At 37.6% G+C, this 17,570-nt stretch overlaps 1 protein-coding gene across 3 annotated transcripts in view; it reads right to left on the bottom strand.

Annotated features, from left to right (window-relative positions):
- The window catches only part of REEP3 (receptor accessory protein 3), a 75,542-nt gene that overhangs the window by 56,962 nt on the left and 1,010 nt on the right, over positions 1 to 17,570 (bottom strand). The gene's annotated exons all lie outside the window — the stretch shown is intronic.

Below are 17,570 nucleotides of genomic sequence, written 5' to 3' on the forward strand. Positions count from 1 at the left end.
TGTTGAGAGCTCTCCCTTTTTCCCACGGGCACCCTGAAAAAAGGGTTCCTGTCTTTCATTAATGAGGTTGAAAGAAGGTTTGGTTTCCTTATTTTATATAGCAAACACACAATAACAGAAATCAAATTATGAAAAACTCCAAGCAGGAAACAAAAATTAAACACTGTAAAAGCATTTAAAAATATTCTGTTCTCTTCTCTTGAGATGATCAACTGATTAAATGTCTCAGCACTTGCTTTCTACAAGAAAATTGGAGAGGTGGTAGCCTCATCCTATCTTGAGTAGCAACTAACACAAAAATAAAGCAAACATGCGCCACAAGAGCTACACCACCACCTAATTAAATTCTGACATCAGTCATCACAGCAGCACAAAACTAGCACACTGGCTGGCTGGCACTACCAAGCTTTCCGCCTCTTGGGCAACATCGCTGATAGTTTCATGAAAAGCAGTTTTGGATGACCCCACTCCCACTCCTGAGAAATGGTATGTATAATAATCTCAACCAATTCTGACTTGGCTGCTTTTCTTCCTAAAAAACAATATTAAAGTGATGAAACAAATGACAGTTGGTCTATCAAAAAAGAAAAGAAAGGGGTGTTAAAATTCCTCATCATAGGGGACTGGTCTATGGTAAGGAAACTGAAGAGAACTGACAATTAAATGCAACGCATGATCCTTGACCGAATTTGGTATTAAAAACAACAGTGCAGCCACATAATGAAATTTGCATATGAATTGGACTTTAGGTGTTAATGTCTTCATCAATGTATATGTCTTCACATATAACCTTTTTAGGTGACAGCAGTTTTGTGGATAAAAAAACAATACCCTTGTTTAGGAGACATAGTAATTAGGACCAAAAAGTCATAGTGTTTTATGTCTTTTCTTGAAATGTACAACCATTCAAGTTTTAGGGGCCAAATTTGAACAAGCTCAATTTTTACTCAGTTTAAAAAACTTAATAGTGTAAAATAAAATAAAAAAACTAGCAGGTTCTAATTCTTTCCCCAAAGAAATATAAAGAGGATAGAAATGTGGTTCAGCATTATATAATTTTGCCACCCACTCCGGAAACAGAAATGAGTGCTTAGCAACAGCAAAGGGTCATCTCAGGAGAGTGCTGATTGCTCACTGGAGCATTCTAAACACAGATGCTTTTCCATCCTTATCACTTCCAGTCCCTGCTAAACACATGCTGGTTACCTTGGATCCCAATGCCACCTAATGAAAACCTTCCTCCTATGACAGTCAATAATGGCCACACAGGGCAGCCTTTACTTGGAGGTTACATCTTGAAAAAGAGGCAAAACAAATTCTGAAACATCATAAAAAATTAATGCATTTTGTGACAATATATTTGCATTTTTCTTCCCCAGTGATCATATACAAAATGTTAGTGTTTTTGTTGATATTTTCTGATATATCACTGTCTCCGCACCCCGGTTTTAACATTCAGCACTTAGTAAACAGGTTAGGCATGAGTGAGCATAACATATTATTTATGCTTATTCTTATGGATGGTTATGGTAGTAGAGCTTTTCTTAAAAGAGTAATCTTAATGTTCAAGAATAGGTTTTTATTTTCTTTAAATGTATACCCATTCAAATTTTAGATTAAATTGGAAAAATCTCCAATTCCTAATCAGTCTTAAAGTTGTCATTTTTTAAAAAAGATTTTATTTATTTTTAGAGAGAGGAGAAGAGAGGGAGAAAGAGAGGGAGAAAAACATCTATGTGTGGTTGCCCCTCACATGTCCCCAACTGTGGACCCAACCAGCAACCCAGGCATGTGCCCTCACTGGGAATCAAACCAGCGACTCTCTGGGTCACAGGCCAGTGCTCAATCCAACGAGCCACACCAGCCAGGGCACAGTCTTAGCTTGAGAAGCACAAACAAAGACTCAGAATGTTGTAGTTCTTTTCCCAAAACTATGTAAAGAGAATGGAAACTGGTCCAGCAGTTTGTGATGTTGCCACCACCCCAGAGAGAAGAGTGAAAGCACCTTTCCCTAGGTTTCTCGGCTCTTTGCACGAGTCCTCTGCTCCCTCTTTGGTGTAAAGTCCCTTGCCCATTTTTGTTTATATTTTTTAATGGGAGCCGTTTGTCACCTTCATGTTATATTTTTTCCCACTCTGCCTTCTTTTTCACTGTCTTAATGGCATTTTTTCATGAACTACTTAATTTTAATCTGTTCCAATTTATCATTATCACTCTTCTCACTTATGACTAATGCTTTTTGTGACCTGTTTGACTGTTTCCCTTATTTCAAAGTTATAAAGACATTTTCCTCTATTCCAGAAGCCTTGTTGTTTTACTTTATAGCTGCAATCGGACTGGAAGTGGTGTTTTGTGTATGGTCTGAGTTGGGGGCTGTGAGTATATAGCTATATAGACACAGGGTCATTATTGTAAATAAACTTTCCTCACTGCTCTGTAGATGGGACTCCAACTAGAGTCTATGTGCTTTCACTGGCTCATTTGTCTATTCTTGTCCCAATACCACACTGTCTTAATTACTGTAGCTTTGTAATAAATCTTGCTGTCTGATGAATTCATCCCATTATTAATATCTAAGTAGGTCATGCCACTATTTTTATTCTTTTCTGTTTCAGGATTGTCTTAGCTATTCTCGGTCCTTTGCATTTCCATATACGTTTTAGAAATAACTTGTCAATGTTCTTCTCTTCTGAAGGTATACTCCCTCCCTAGGTGAACTTACCCAGTTTCATCTCTTTGAATATCCACAGCCAATCTGTCAAACAATCCTTTGCATTATATATTTAAAATAAATCCAGAATTTGACAGCTTATACCAATCTGGTCCAGGTCACTACCCAGCTTTCTCTGGTCTCCAGGCTTCTCTCCTGGTGCCTGTACAGTTTATTTTCCATAGTAGGAGGACCTTTTGAAATAAAATCTGATAATGTCACTCTTTTGCTCAAAACCCACCTCACTCAAGAGTAAATTCCAATGTCCTTAAAAAAGGCCTACATATCTGGTTACGTTACTGCTCTGCCCCAGCCACTGACCTCCTATGCTAAGCAGAACTCCACCCTGGGGTTTGTACTTGGTTGGCTCCATTCTTGGGATTCTCTTCCCAGTTTCTGCCTGGCTAAACCCATCACCTCCTTCAAGTCTTTGCTCAAAGACTCACCTTCTTACTGAAGCCTTCCCTAAGTATCATATTTAAAATTGCGAGGTTAAATAAAACCTCAGTTCCAAACAAGATGCTTTATTTTTAAATTAAATTTATTGGAGTGGCATTGCTTCATAAAATTACATAGGTTTCAAGCATACCATTCTGTGATGCATCCATCTGTATGTTGCATTGTGTGCTCACCACTTAGTCAAATCTCTTCCCATCACTACATATTTGGTCCCCTTTCCCCTTTACCACCTCCCTACCCTCTTCCCTCTCATAACCACCACACTGCTGTCATGTCTATGAGTTTTTGTTTGTCTTGTCTGTTCCTTTGTTGCTTTCAGTTTTATATCCCACCTATGGTGAAATCATATGGTTCTTGACTTTTTGTCTGGCTTATTTCAAGATGCTTTACATTTTTTTTACAGCAACCCAAAATGACAAAATATGACCCATATTAACCAACAGCAATTTAAAAAGCAGTTTCACTTTTTTTAAAAAAATAGCCAATTCTGTCTTCCTTTGTTAAAAATAGGATAGCAAGGAGCTTAATCTAACATGTGATAACCACCACAGAGCAGCAGGTGATAGCTTCTTCTGCTGGCCATTGATCCTCTAGTTTTCTCTTTTCCTTTTTAATTTTTAATGTGTAAAGAAAGGACTATGTAAATCGAATGTCTTTGCTTTAGTGGCATTTAACTAAATGTATACACATAAAAGATAATTGGGAAGTTTCCTCAAAATCCTAAAGTATTAGGGTACTTTTTATAGTACTTTTTACCAAATGTGACTTTCTCAATTTTACTATATAATATTTGATTCATGTTAGAGAATGTATATAATATACATGCACATTGTGAAGCCTAATGACACACGTGATTCCAACACCCAAGTGAAGTTGAGAACGTTGCCAAGAACATCATATTCACCTCCGTGCTGCTTCCCGACCTGAAGCGCTTTGACCACCCTCCTTAGTCCAACAACCAGCAGTTGCTGCTGCTGTTCCAGTTCACCATTTCTTTCCCTCCCCAAACCTGTTCTTCTTCTCAAGTTTCTTATCTCACAAAATGGTGATGCCTCCCACTCAAGTAATCTAAGCCTCCCATCTGAAATTCCTTCTTCCTCCTCACTTGGAAACAGCAGGTTTTGCCAAACTCCCGCCCCTCCTAAAGCTCTCTGTCTGTCCCCATGTCCCATACACATTTACCTTGGCCTTAATTCTGAACCCTCTTATTTTTCATGGGGACTCTCTGCCCTCAGCACTTTCCCAGGCCCCTATTAATATCATTACTTAAACTCTTTCAACTGGTTTTCCCTGCTTTCTCAGTAAAGAAACAACTAATCAAGCTACTGAAGGTTACACCTCCTCGAATCTTATCTTTTGCATCTTGGTGCTCCAGTGATACTGAACTACTTGCTGTTTTCCTGTGAATCATGTGATTTTTGTCTTTATGCCTCAACATATTTTCCCCCCTTTAACTGGGGCCTCTTCTCAAGGAAAATAACTTCAAAGAAGGAGATAAAAGGTCATTTTTCTCTAGAAAATTTCCTTGCCTCCCCAGGTTAGACACCACTTCTCTCTGGTCTCTATAGTATCTTGTTTGTAACTGATGTCACACCATTAGCAGTGTGACTTTGGGCAAGCTTTCATCCGGTGTGCTTTTCTGTTAAGATGCAATATTAACAGTGACCACCTTGTTGTGAGCGTTAAATGAGTTAAGCCATGTACCAATGCTAGGCACATGATACGAGGCCCATATATGTATGTTAGCTAGTGTTACTGTCCCACGATCTTATGCTCACTGACTTTCCCATCTGCCGTCCATGTGCTGGGTGTCTTTTCTGGACCAAAACTACCAAGTTGAGCTCTGCATCCCCAAAACCTAGAACACTCTCTGATGTACAACAGGCGCTCAATAAATATTTGCAGAAAGAATGAAATTAAAAAATAAAGAACTCTTTACTATACGTAGAAAGGCAGGACCAAATCGTTTGTAGGCATAATCTAATAGATAAATATAGCCTCAGCCGAGTCCAGAAAATGAAAAAGTGACAAAAGAAATTGACAAAGTGCTAAATCTTACAGTTCTGACTTTCTTTTATGACCTTAAAAAAAACTGCAATGGTCATTAGGATTAAAAAATTATGGCAATGGTAGCATTTTTTTCTGGTAGGTTCCACGTATTCGCCACTTAAATATATGTATCAGCAACTTTAACTCTCAATTTGACATATAGTGACATCTTTTTTATATCTTATTTTGAGGTTATTAAACTATAACATCAGAAGAGCAGTAACAGAATTCTTATTTCCTTCAATAGCATGTCTTAATGTCAATACACACATAAAAACAGCAATATTTTCCAGTGTTATATTCATTTGGATTAATGGTTATTTTCCTCATATCAAACTCATCTTAATTTTGTGGAGAGCATGTACTCTCAAACTTGATTAAAACATATTTTGCTTCATTAAAAAATTATTTTCACGGAATGCTTTTCTTGTTAATGTCAAAGATCTACCTTTTATTTATTTCTTATTTTTTTAGTATCCATAGCAACACATTGAACTATACTTTAAATACATACCATACAGCTTTCTTCAGGGAAGGAGCATAAAAGAAAAGTTGGCCAAATCCCAACTATTTCTTTTTAGAACACACACATCAGCTACAGAGAAACATTAAAAAAATGAACACTCCTCCAAGGATTGCTTCCCAAAAATAGTATTGTAAAAAGTCATGTGTGCCAAAGTCATATTTGTTACTAAGGAAAAAAATCACTTTTAGAAAACATATTTGTTCTTTACCCAAATGTTTAACCTGTGGAGATTGTTTCCTAAGAAATTTATTCTTTAACAGTCAGCCCTGGCTGGTGTGGCTCAGCAGACTGAGTGCTGGCCTTTGAACCAAGGGGTTGTCATTTCGATTCCCAGTCAGGGCACATGCCTGGGTTTCAGGCCAGTTCCCCAGTTGGGGGTGTGTGAGAGGCAACCACACATTGATGTTTCTCTCTTTTTCCTTCCATTCCCCTCTCTCTAAAAATAAATAAATAAAACCTTAAAAATGAAAAGCAGTCAAATCAACCTTTTTAATAAGCTAAAGGTTCAATGCTTTTTCTAGTATGAGTCATGGTCATCTAAGAACTGAAAGATTTCCCATTTTCTTCTTTACTTACAATCAGTTTACTTTCTCACTGACCAAATAGAGGCAAATGAAACAAATCATCCTAGAACTTGAGTCCATTTATGAGGAAAAGAGAGGGGGAAAAGCTGCCATAAGTTAAATATTTAAAGATGATACCTGCAAATTTTGTTATTTCACCATGAAATTTAAGACATTAGGTCTAGTAGCACTGGAAAAAAACCTTTAAAGCACCGGAATCTTTCTAATGTATGAAATAGCTAGAGAATAATTCCAAATAAGAGAAGGTTGTTGTGTGATCACAACATTAGACAGGTTAAAGAGAGCCAATGTCCTTTTCTATGTGTAACAAAATCGTGATAGCACATAAGTCTTGAGGTGGTTTGTTATTCGGCAACAGATAACTGAAAGCAGGAAAAAACAAACTACAGGTGGCCTTGGGGGCAGTTAGCACAGACTCTGGGGGACTAAAGTCCGGGCTGAATCAACACTGCCCAATGGGTGGCGGGGGAGCACTGGGGAGCACTGGGAGGTGTAAGGAAGCACTGGGAGGCATAAGGAAGCACAGAGGACGGTGGCATCGATGGCACGAGGAACGGCTAGAGGACTGCAGGGCTGCACGCAGTGACTCTGACTGCGCGTGCGGTGTCCTGGAGCCTGGAATGCACCCTGAGAGGCAGAAGTGAGGTGCTGAGGTCGTACCCAAGTTAGACAGGGTGGATAATGTATTAGGCTCACGAATGTTTACAGTAACCTCACTTATGTGAAGGTCCATGAGTTGGTGTCTAGAGAACATTAACATATAAAACAAAACAACAAAAAGAAATATATACATTTCAGACATCTGTTTTGCCTCAGCTTTCACTGCATTATAATTCTAATAACTTTTTAATCAAAGGGCTGAAACTCTGAAATACTTTTTAGTGCCTTGCTATAATGCAAATGGACTGTTTAAGGAACAAGGGCTGATAACATATTTCCGTATAAGCCACGTAGGTATAAAGGATATTCACACAGATTATTGTATTTGTGCCTCTTAACAACCTGTGTGAGTTAAGCAGGAGAAGAACTGTCCCTATTTTTAGGGAAGAAGTTAAGTCATAAAATGACAAAGAAGTATTGATACCACTTGCACTGATTCAAAAAAGTAATGATTGGGATACTAATTTTATGAAACTTTGTAGTCTGTATATTATAAATAATCAGACGTAAAAATACTAATGTTTTTACCTTATATACAAAGAACGAAGGTAGCATAAATGTGTATTGCTGCCCATGTGCTCTTCAGCGAGCCTGACAAATGTGGCATTTTACTGTCTGCTAGACTGTGTTCACGTGCTGGCTGGGAATACACGATGCCATTCCCAGGTTGAATTTCCTTCATGAAATACTATAGAGAGTGTTGTAATAAAACCCACACATTCCTTCCACTACATTCCCTTCCTTTAATATTTCTGTAATTCAATCTAAAAAGACCAACCAAGTTTGTCTGGAAAGGCTGCTTTTTTGTAGATCTCTCATGTTGCTTGTTGCTAAGCTTCAAATATTTTCTAGGCACTCAAATGTCTTTGTGTTAATTCAACCAATCACTGAAACCCAAAGTAAGGATATTTTACAATTTTTGTTTCATTGTTTTAAAATGGTAACAGTATTTGACAGTTCAATTCTACGATATTTTTGTGACATTACTATTTCTCCAGAAATGCATCACCAGGTTTTCTATTTTCTAACTTCTAGTGTGATGGTTTCCAACCTGGTTGCGCATTCTGAGCACTCGGGGAACTTTGAAAAATAAGGACGTCTAGGCTCAATCCCAGATCAATTAAGAGAGAGTCTTTGGGAATGGGATCTAGAAAAGGTGTTTTAAAAACTTTTAAATAAAGTTTTACATTCACAGAACTCTTAATCTATATGAGGACTCTAACACATCTCTATGAAAATGGATACTCTTAATTTATCATGTGTTCAGTTAAAGCGAAAATAACTGTATTAAGATTTTTGAGATGAAAGTTATCACTTTATCAACCCTATTTCTCAAATTAAACATTAGTATTAATTTTCAACATTTATAAATCTATATAGAACTGATTTTCTGATTCAAAGATGTAATTTTAAAGTACCCCATCATACAAAAATCCTTACCAAGGATGAGTAAGGTTAGGAAATTTAATCCATTTACCTGGAAGTTTTAGGATTAGTTTGAGGAACTGAAGGTTAGCAAAGCATAAAACTCTGACCAAAAAAAAAAAAAAAAAAATCACTGATTTCAGAGCCCATTTGTAAGCTACCATTCTTTTGACTGTTTTCTCAAACTAGAAATCCCTATAGACAGAACTGGAAATCTACTAGCTAATGTCTCACCATTATGTTTCGGAGGTGCTGTGAGGCTCTGAACGTCCCTCTCTTTTACCAAGTAAGCATAGCACATGAAATGACATGGGAGCAAGGGACAGCCTAACAGGCCAAATAAATTCTGGCCACCAGTGGGTGACAGCTATATTAGCCACATCACCCCACAGCAATGCTGGCCCCGTAGAAAACACACATATCTCCACTTTATATTTTCCACCTTCTTCCTATTGTACAAATGATGTTCAGTGTGCATAAGGAATCAGAGCTACACATTAGCATTAATGTTAATGTTAGGCATTATCTCATTATATCCAATCGCAGGTTCCAACCCATCCTAGATTCTAGGACTAATGTTATCTCTGCTGCAACACTGGGAAAATTGCTTTGAAACACACAACCTAAAAGTTAAGTTATTCTTATCTAGGCATTAGGAAACTTTAAGCAATGTAACATTTTTGGACCGCTGAACTGTCAAGATGGATAAGCAACATTATTTAAGTATACAAAACAAACATTAAGAATATTATTCTACATTTCAACATCAATATCATCTCTTACGTCTGTCTTAATATGAAAGTAGCCATTGCGAAAGCACATTAATTTATACAGTTTCTAAGACACTTAGTTACTTTTTATAGCCATATCCCACACACCAAACAGGTAAACAAGAAAACTACTGTCATCTGAAATAACTAGGGCAAAAAAAAAAAAAGAGAAAGCTTTTCAAGTGGCCATCTATGTACAGACTTCTAAAACTCTGAAAATCCTTTGGGTAAATAAGACACTAGACATTCTTTACTGGGCTCATACCAGCTTTGAGAAAAGGAAGGGACATAAGACAAGCTTGCCTGGTGATTTCACAGTGGTTCTGGCCTTCTGTTCACACACTCTTCACGACAGGTGCAGCCCCCTCCCCCCCCTCCATCTGGGGCCTGGCTAAGCACTAAAACTGGCCTCCACACCAGCAATGAGCATATGGGCTAGAACAGGGGCGGCCATCTTTTTTTTCTTGCTATATCTGATCCCTGCTGTTTTAGCTTATCCCTTTAGTTTCCGTAGATATGTTGGTATTGACCCACTGCAAGTGTTGAGCACTTAAAAAAAGTAACAGTTGATATGAGGAAGATATGACACATACTTCTAAATTATGAAGCATAATGAAGTGAATTAGTCATCCAACTTCAAAGTAATACCACCAATACCATTATTTCACAGCCCTTTCTTCTGCTAGGGCACTCCCTCAGAGCAAACTCCCATCCCAAAATTTGTGTTTATCATTTTTTTTAAAAACAGGTTTTGCATATATGTATATATCTAAATTATATGTTGTTTAGTTTTACCTATGATGGGGCTTTTAAAATGCTATCACGCTAAATGCAATCATATCTTGTTCTTAAAAAAAAACACCCAAACTACAGTTTTCCTATCATGTTAATCCATGTTGATGCTTGCAAGTGGTATCTCATTCAGTTTTACTTCATTATGTAAATATACCAACATTTATTTTCCCATTCACTTCTCCACATAAATTAGTACTTTTGGTAGATTTTTGCTGTAAGAACTTTCCGGACTTCCGCCAAGATGGAGGCATAGGTGGAAACACTGTGCTTTCTCCCACAACCAAGTTTGAATTCAACAAAGGTTTAATAAACAAACACGCAGCCAAAGAACAGAAAACTGAACTATACAGAAGTCCAACAACAACAAACCCTTCACCGGGATTGGTAAGAGGGGCGGAGCCAGCAGCAGAGCAGGGTTGGGCAGGAAGGATCCTCCGACCCAGGAGACTCAGGCATGCAGGCAGTTGGGGTAGCATCACAGACCCAGTGAGGATGCGGGGCAGGCTGAGCACGGTTGCACATTCGCGCACGCAGATAAACCCAGCAAAGGAGTGAGCAGTGAGACGGACCCTGCAGGCCCCTGTGGTGGGAGGAGGCAGAGGGGACCGCCATTGATTTCCTTTGACCCCGCTCCCACATACAGCATCACAACCCAGCCACTGAGTTGCCCTGCCCTGGTGAACACGTAGGGCTCTGCTCCTCATACATAACAGGCACGAACAGTCCAAAATATGGCTCAAGAAGAACTCAAAGCCCCAGAGCCTATAACTCTAAGCGAAAAAGAAATAGCGAACCTCTCAGATGCACAGTTCAAAACACTGGTGATCAGGATGCTCACAGAACTGGTTGATTATAGTCACAAATTAGAGGAACATATGAAGGCTAAACTAATTGAAATGAAGGGAAATGCACAGGAAACCAATAGTGATGGAAAGGAAACTGGGACTCAGATCAATGGAGTAGACCAGAAGAAAGAACAAAACATCCAACCAGAAAAGAATAAAGAAACAAGAATTCAAAAGAATGAGGAGAGGCTTAGGAACCTCCAGGACATCTTTAAATGTTCCAACATCCGGATTATAGGGGTAACAGAAGGCGAAAAGGAACAGCCACGAGTGGAAAACTTATTTGAACAAATAATAAAGGAGAACTTCCCCAGTCTGGCAAAGGAAATAGACTTCCAGGAAATCCAGGAAGCTCAGAGTCCCAAAGAAGTTGGACCTAAGAAGGAACACACCAAGACACATCATAATTACATTAGCCAATATTAAAATGAAGGAGAGAATCCTAGAAGCAGCAAGAGATAAGGGGATAGTCACCTACAAAGGAGTTCCCATCAAGCTGTCAGCAGATTTCTCAAAAGAGACCTCACAGGCAAGAAGGAGATGGAAGGAAGTATTCCAAGTCATGAAATCCAAAGACCTACATCCAAGATTGCTCTATCCAGCAAAGCTTTCATTTAGAATGGAAGGGCAGATAAAGTGCTTCTCAGATAAGATCAAGTTCAAGGAGTTCATCATCACCAAGCCCTTATTATATGAAATGTTAAAGGGACTTATCTAAGAAAAGAAAATATGAACAGTGAAAGGACAGCAAATTCACAGTTACTAACAACCACACCTAAAACCAAAGCAAACCAAGAGGACAGCTAGATCAGGAGCGGAACCATAGAAATGAAGAACACATGGAGGGTTAGCAATAGGGGAGAGGGAGGGGAAGAAGGGGGGAGAAGAAACAGAAAATAAGTAGCACAGATGGTAGGTAAAAAATAGATGGGGGGGCAAGAATAGTAGGGGAAATATAGAATCTAAAGAACTTGAGACATGTGGTCATAAACTAAAGGCGGGGAATCATGGGGGAGGGGGTGTGCAGGGTGGAGGGGAATGAAGGGGGGGAATAGAACAACTGTAATGGTATAATCAATAAAATATATTTTTTAAAAAATTCTTCCCTACAAAATCATAATCATAATGATATTCTCTTATATTTTTTTCTAAAAGTTTAAATGTTTTAGGTTTCACATTTAGGCAGGTAATCCATTAACCATTTATTTTTCAGTTTGCTATGAAGGATATAATTCCATCCCCCCCCCACCAAGAGATTACCAAGTTTCACAACACTATTTATTAAATTATCCATCCTTTCCCACTGGTTTTGAGTACGACTTCTGTCACAGCAGATTTCCATATATACCTGGTTAGTTTCTGGATTCTTGACTGTGTTCTACAAAGTCTATTGTTAAGCACTGCACAAATACTACGTTGTAATAAATCTTAATATGTAATAAGGCAAATCTTCCTTCCTTGTTCTTTGCCACTGTCTTGTTGATTCCTGAGCTTTTGCTCTTTTCTATGAACTATTAGGTTCCTAGAAAGCAAAAACAACCAAAATTTTTGTTGGAATTCCACTGAATTAATAGATCTGTTTGGGAAGAATTGATAATCATCAACTATTATTGATACATTAATATAACCTATGTATTTAAGATCTTTTATTTTTCAATCATGACTTATAACTTTCTTTGTGATTTTTATTCCCAGTGTTGCAGTGTGTCTCTTAACAGGATGTGATCTGTTTAATTGCTTGTTATTTCTACCATTTTTTTGTCTATATATTCCCTCACCTACTGCCTTCTTTTTTTTTTTGGTCTTTTATAGCGCTTTAGCCTCCTTTTTATATCTACTAATTTGGAAACTTAGATTATAGTTATAACCTTTTTACTTATATTTTTAAGATTATATCTATAACCTTTTCAAATTATTATATCTTTGTACCTTTTTAAATAACTTATCTTTGCACATGATAGACCATTCTATTCTCTCCTCACGTTTACTGAAAATAAAGCAAAAAAAGAGTAAAACTAGACCAAAAAGTGAAGAAAGTATAAAAGAGAGGACAAGACAGTGATGATATACTTTGAAGTGAAGGAGCAGAATTGAATTCTTCAAAGCAAGAAACAAAATGTTTTCCTTCCTAATACAGTTCTTTCTATCAAACACTTAACATGCATCTAAATACATGTGATCATGAGTTCAGCAGAGGTCCAGGTTGGAGATGTAAATTAATGAGAGTCCTCACAGGAGTGTAGATAGAAAATAGAGAAGATCTGAGACCTGGACACACCAACTTTAAGAAGTTAGGGCATGTGGTGGTGGAGGGGAGGGGAATGAGGCAAAGGAGACTGAGAAGGGAGTAGGTAGTGAGTTAATAAAGAAAAAAAGCAAGGTCAAGTACTTCAAGGAGAGTGAACAATTGTATCAGAAGCTGCTAAGTCAGATGTGGACCAAAGAATCTGGCCATGTGGAGGTCACTGCTGACCTAGATAGAGAGCGGCAATTTCAGTGAAGTGGCTGGTGGTGGCAAAGCCTAACTGGTATGTGTTTGAGAGCGACCTGAAAGAGAGGATGTGGAGAAAAGAACAGAGGACTGTTCTTTTGTGGACTTTTTGCTTTAAAGAGTGGGAGAGAAACGAGGTAGTAAGACGAAAAGTATAACAGGATGAGTTTTTGTTGTCGTTTTAAGATGGGAGAAATACCAGATGTTTGAATGCTGACAAGGAAGATCTGGCAAAGGGAAAACAGTTGATGCTGGAAAGGGGAAAACTGCTGGAGCATGGTTTTTTAAAGTGTGCAATTTAGACTCTAAATGTACCCATTAAATATAATTGAAAAGAATGAGTTAAGCGAAAAGGATTGAGGTTCTATTAACTGCTAGAAAATAAGATTGTGAAACAAAAATAAAAATCTGCTACTGATGTAAAAAGGGAAATAGTGGTATATGAAAAAGGAAGTCTCCGAATTCATCCAATTCTATATGAGAAAGTTGTTCTTATCAACTATTTGGAGTAAGTATTAGTTTATATTTAGAAGTGAAATATCACAGTGTAAAAAATGAACAAGTAAAGCTGCATTAAAACTATATTCCCTATGCAACTAAAAATAAAATACCCGAAGAGAAGTATAAGATTGAGAAACATATTTGCATCAAATATGACTTAAGGCTAATTTCTTTATTATGTGAGGTGCTCCAACAAATAAATTACCAAGTAATCAAGAGAGAAATGGGTAAAGTACATAGAGTATTTGCACCTTGGAAGATATAATTCATAAATATCAGGACAAATATTAACCTTGCTAATAACTCAAATGAAAAAGAAAACAAGGAGATACATTATACTTATTAGGAAAGTATAAAAAAATTAACCCCCTAAATCTGGCTATGTTATGATAAAGATATTACTCACACATTATTGGTGGCAATGTAAAATATTAATATCCTTCTGGGAAGCAATTTGGCAGTTCATATCAATTGCCATAAAAGTACAGACATGGACTTAGATATACCCCTCTTGGATTTATCCTAAGGAAACACATACAAAAAAGTACATATAAATGATATCCATTTAGCATTATAATTGCATTGAGGCATTACTTATAATGAAATATTAGAAATTATCCAAAAAGCAAAATTGAAAAATAGGTGAATGGCTATAAAAATTATAAACACTGGCCTGGTCAAATCAAAGATATAAAGTTTAAACATTCAGTATGCTGGAAATGTTGGGGAAGTCACTAGTTCCATTCCCAGTCAAGGGCACAGGCCTGGGTTGGGGGCACGCAAGGCAACCGCACAGTGATGTTTCTCTCCTTCTCTTTCTACCTCCCTTCCCCTTTGTCTAAACATAAGCAAATAAAGTCTTTAAAAAAAAATGTTAGCACTCCAGCCACGTGGCTCAGTTGGTTGGAGCATGACCCTGTGCACCAAAAAGTGGGTTTGATTCCGTCAGGGTACATAGGGAGGCAACCAATAGATGTCTGTCTGTCTCTCTCCCCTTTCTCCTCTCTCTAAAATCAATAAACATATCCTCAGGTGAGGATTAAAAAAGAAAAAAAGTTAGAGTGAGATTTCCCTCAATCTGTAAGAATCATGTTTCAAAAGGTAAGGTATGATTATCACGTATGAATGTAATATTATTTGGTAATCTCAGATTACTATAACCTTAATTGCCAACGAACCTTTGACTCTTGTCTGTATAATTAAAGTACATCGACTTTAATAAAAAATCCTCTCACACCATCAGGGGATCCTAGAGTTGTGCAAGAGTCTGGAGATTACCAGATCAGATCCTTTATATCTAAAGACAGAAACTGAGGTCTACAGTCAGTAAGAGACTGACTCAAGGTCATTCAGGTAGTTAATGTAACTTACACTAGATATGAATTCCAGGTTTCACAATGGTAGTCCAATGATACTTCATTCTATACTATCTTACTTTCCTTGTCCGTGAAAGAATCTATGTGTTATGTTCTGAATGTACAGTAAATGTAAGGTAACACATTTAGTGTGGTTTAAACTAATTTAATCTTTACAATAGTTTTAAGGATACAAATATAACCTTTTTAAGATGAAGACACTGATGCTTAGCTGGGGTTAGTATGTTTCCCAGGACCACACAACTATTAACTGGCATCCAGGTCTGATTCCAAAGCCAGTGCTATTCCCTGCAATGGTCTGCGATAAGGTCTGGGAAGAAAGCGCTCATGTGCTCACGTACCCAGGGGGCTCTAGTTACAGAGGTTACTTATGTTCCTTATGCATGCCACCAGAGGTTCTTGTTGAGAGAGCTGTCTGATTTTTCTTTAGGCTCATGACTAGCTGGCTATTCAAATGGATTCGAAAGGATATTAAGTAAATATTATCCCCTGGTATAAAAAAGGTTTCCAAGTTTGTGAAGATCCTGGGATTGATCTTTTGTGTCCTCACAATATAATCAAAGGAATAGAAAGCGCTCAGTGCACAGACATGGAGAAACTGATGAGCAAAGGGGTAAATCAGAATGATGTCTGTTTCCTGACAAGTGGGCTTTCTAATATGCTAATGTTCAATGGCTCATGAAATACATTTCCATGATCTTTCCTCCCTCACATTTTTGCTCTCTTCCTTTTGTCTAACACTTTAAATTCTGTAGCTTCTAGTGCCATAGGCTATAATTATAATCCCCTCTCTCCAGTTAGGAAGGCCCTCTAAAGCCTTCAGTATCTCTCCATGTACAACCATCTCATACAGCAAGGGAAGAAATCTTCCGAAGCAAAGCCATCGCTCCCTAGTAACATTTATCGGTTCTTTCTGAAATTCCACGAAATAAGCCCCAGCCCACCTTTCCAGCTTTCTCTCTCCCCAAGTCCCTCAAGATCTCCGTAGCTAATCTGCGCTTTCCCTCCTCTGTGCTTTGGCTCACAGTGTTTCCTTTATCTGGAATAAAGGAATTTTCTTTTTCATCTTTGTTTGTTTAAAGTCAATTTGTTCTTTAAGGCCCACCTCAAATGTAATATCCCTTTCTTTTTCTTTTTAAAAAATTTAAAAAAATCCTCACTTGAGGATATGTTTATTGATCTGAGAGAGAGAGAGAGGAAGAAAGAAATGTTGATGGGTTGTTTCTGGTATGTGCCCTGACCAGGGATGGAACCTGCAACCTTTTGGTGTATGGGACAACACCCCAAGCAAGCCACCTGCCCAGGGTTCCCTTGCTTTTTCTGATTCTCCAGTCAGATACATGCCTTCATTGTCTAACCCCTGTAGTATGGGGTTACCAAACTTGACATTCTGATCTGGACTGTAGGTATAGTGTACCTGAACTCTGTTTCATTCAGATCAACTCTGTTACTAACTGCTGTGTTACAGGCTGCACCTAGAAAAGACATATTCATAGTCTGATAAAAAACAAAAATATGACTTGAGTAATGCAAATGAAATCAATAATGCTTCATATTTTTTTAATCAGTTAAGGAACTGGTCAAAGGAACCCAGAGAGTTAAAGAAAAAAAATCAACAACAACAAAAAATAGTTTCTTAACGGGGCACTTGATTTTCTAGGTGCAGACACAACACTTGATAGACCTCTACTAGGTCAAAAAACGTGTATTATGTAAATGACACTCAAAGAGAGACCCAAAAGGCTAAAAAACGTGATGACATCTGTGACATGCCTTTACTTCTTGAGTTTTAGTTTTGTACAGATAAACAGAGGAAGCTCTTGATCTAAAATTAGAAACTATACCAAGGAAGGATAAACTGCATTAAGGCAATCAGATGATAAAATATGAATGCTATTGCAAATCTGGTTGAATATGGCTACTAAGCTATTAATTCACTCACTAACAAAATAAGCCCAAAATTCACAAAAAATGTAGCTTTCGCCCTAGTTAGAAACAGATTTAAATATTTGCTAATGGTTTTTATTCCTCCACATTTTAAAACTAATCAGAACAGCCATCTGCCATGTGAAAACATTTCATAAAGTTTTTGAGATAGTATTACTCCTACAGAGATCATGTATAATAAATCCAGGTGTCCCTGGCTGTAACTACGTCACTGCTATTTCCTTTGAACCCTTTTTTTTTGAGGAGGTGGGTAAGATGAAAAGGATGGGGAGAATTTAGTTTAAATTGTAGTCAAATAACTTTACAGAGTAAACACAACTACAAGAATTTTTTTGTGGATCTGTAGTACTTGTTGGTGAGCTCACAAGGAAACGAACCGATAACTTGAACAAAGGCAACGGGCAACTGCCGCCTCTCACTTATATATCTCCC

The sequence above is a fragment of the Sturnira hondurensis genome, unplaced genomic scaffold, assembly GCF_014824575.4.
Source record: "Sturnira hondurensis isolate 20B ecotype Veracruz unplaced genomic scaffold, ASM1482457v3 Scaffold0014302, whole genome shotgun sequence".
Taxonomy (NCBI): domain Eukaryota; kingdom Metazoa; phylum Chordata; class Mammalia; order Chiroptera; family Phyllostomidae; genus Sturnira; species Sturnira hondurensis.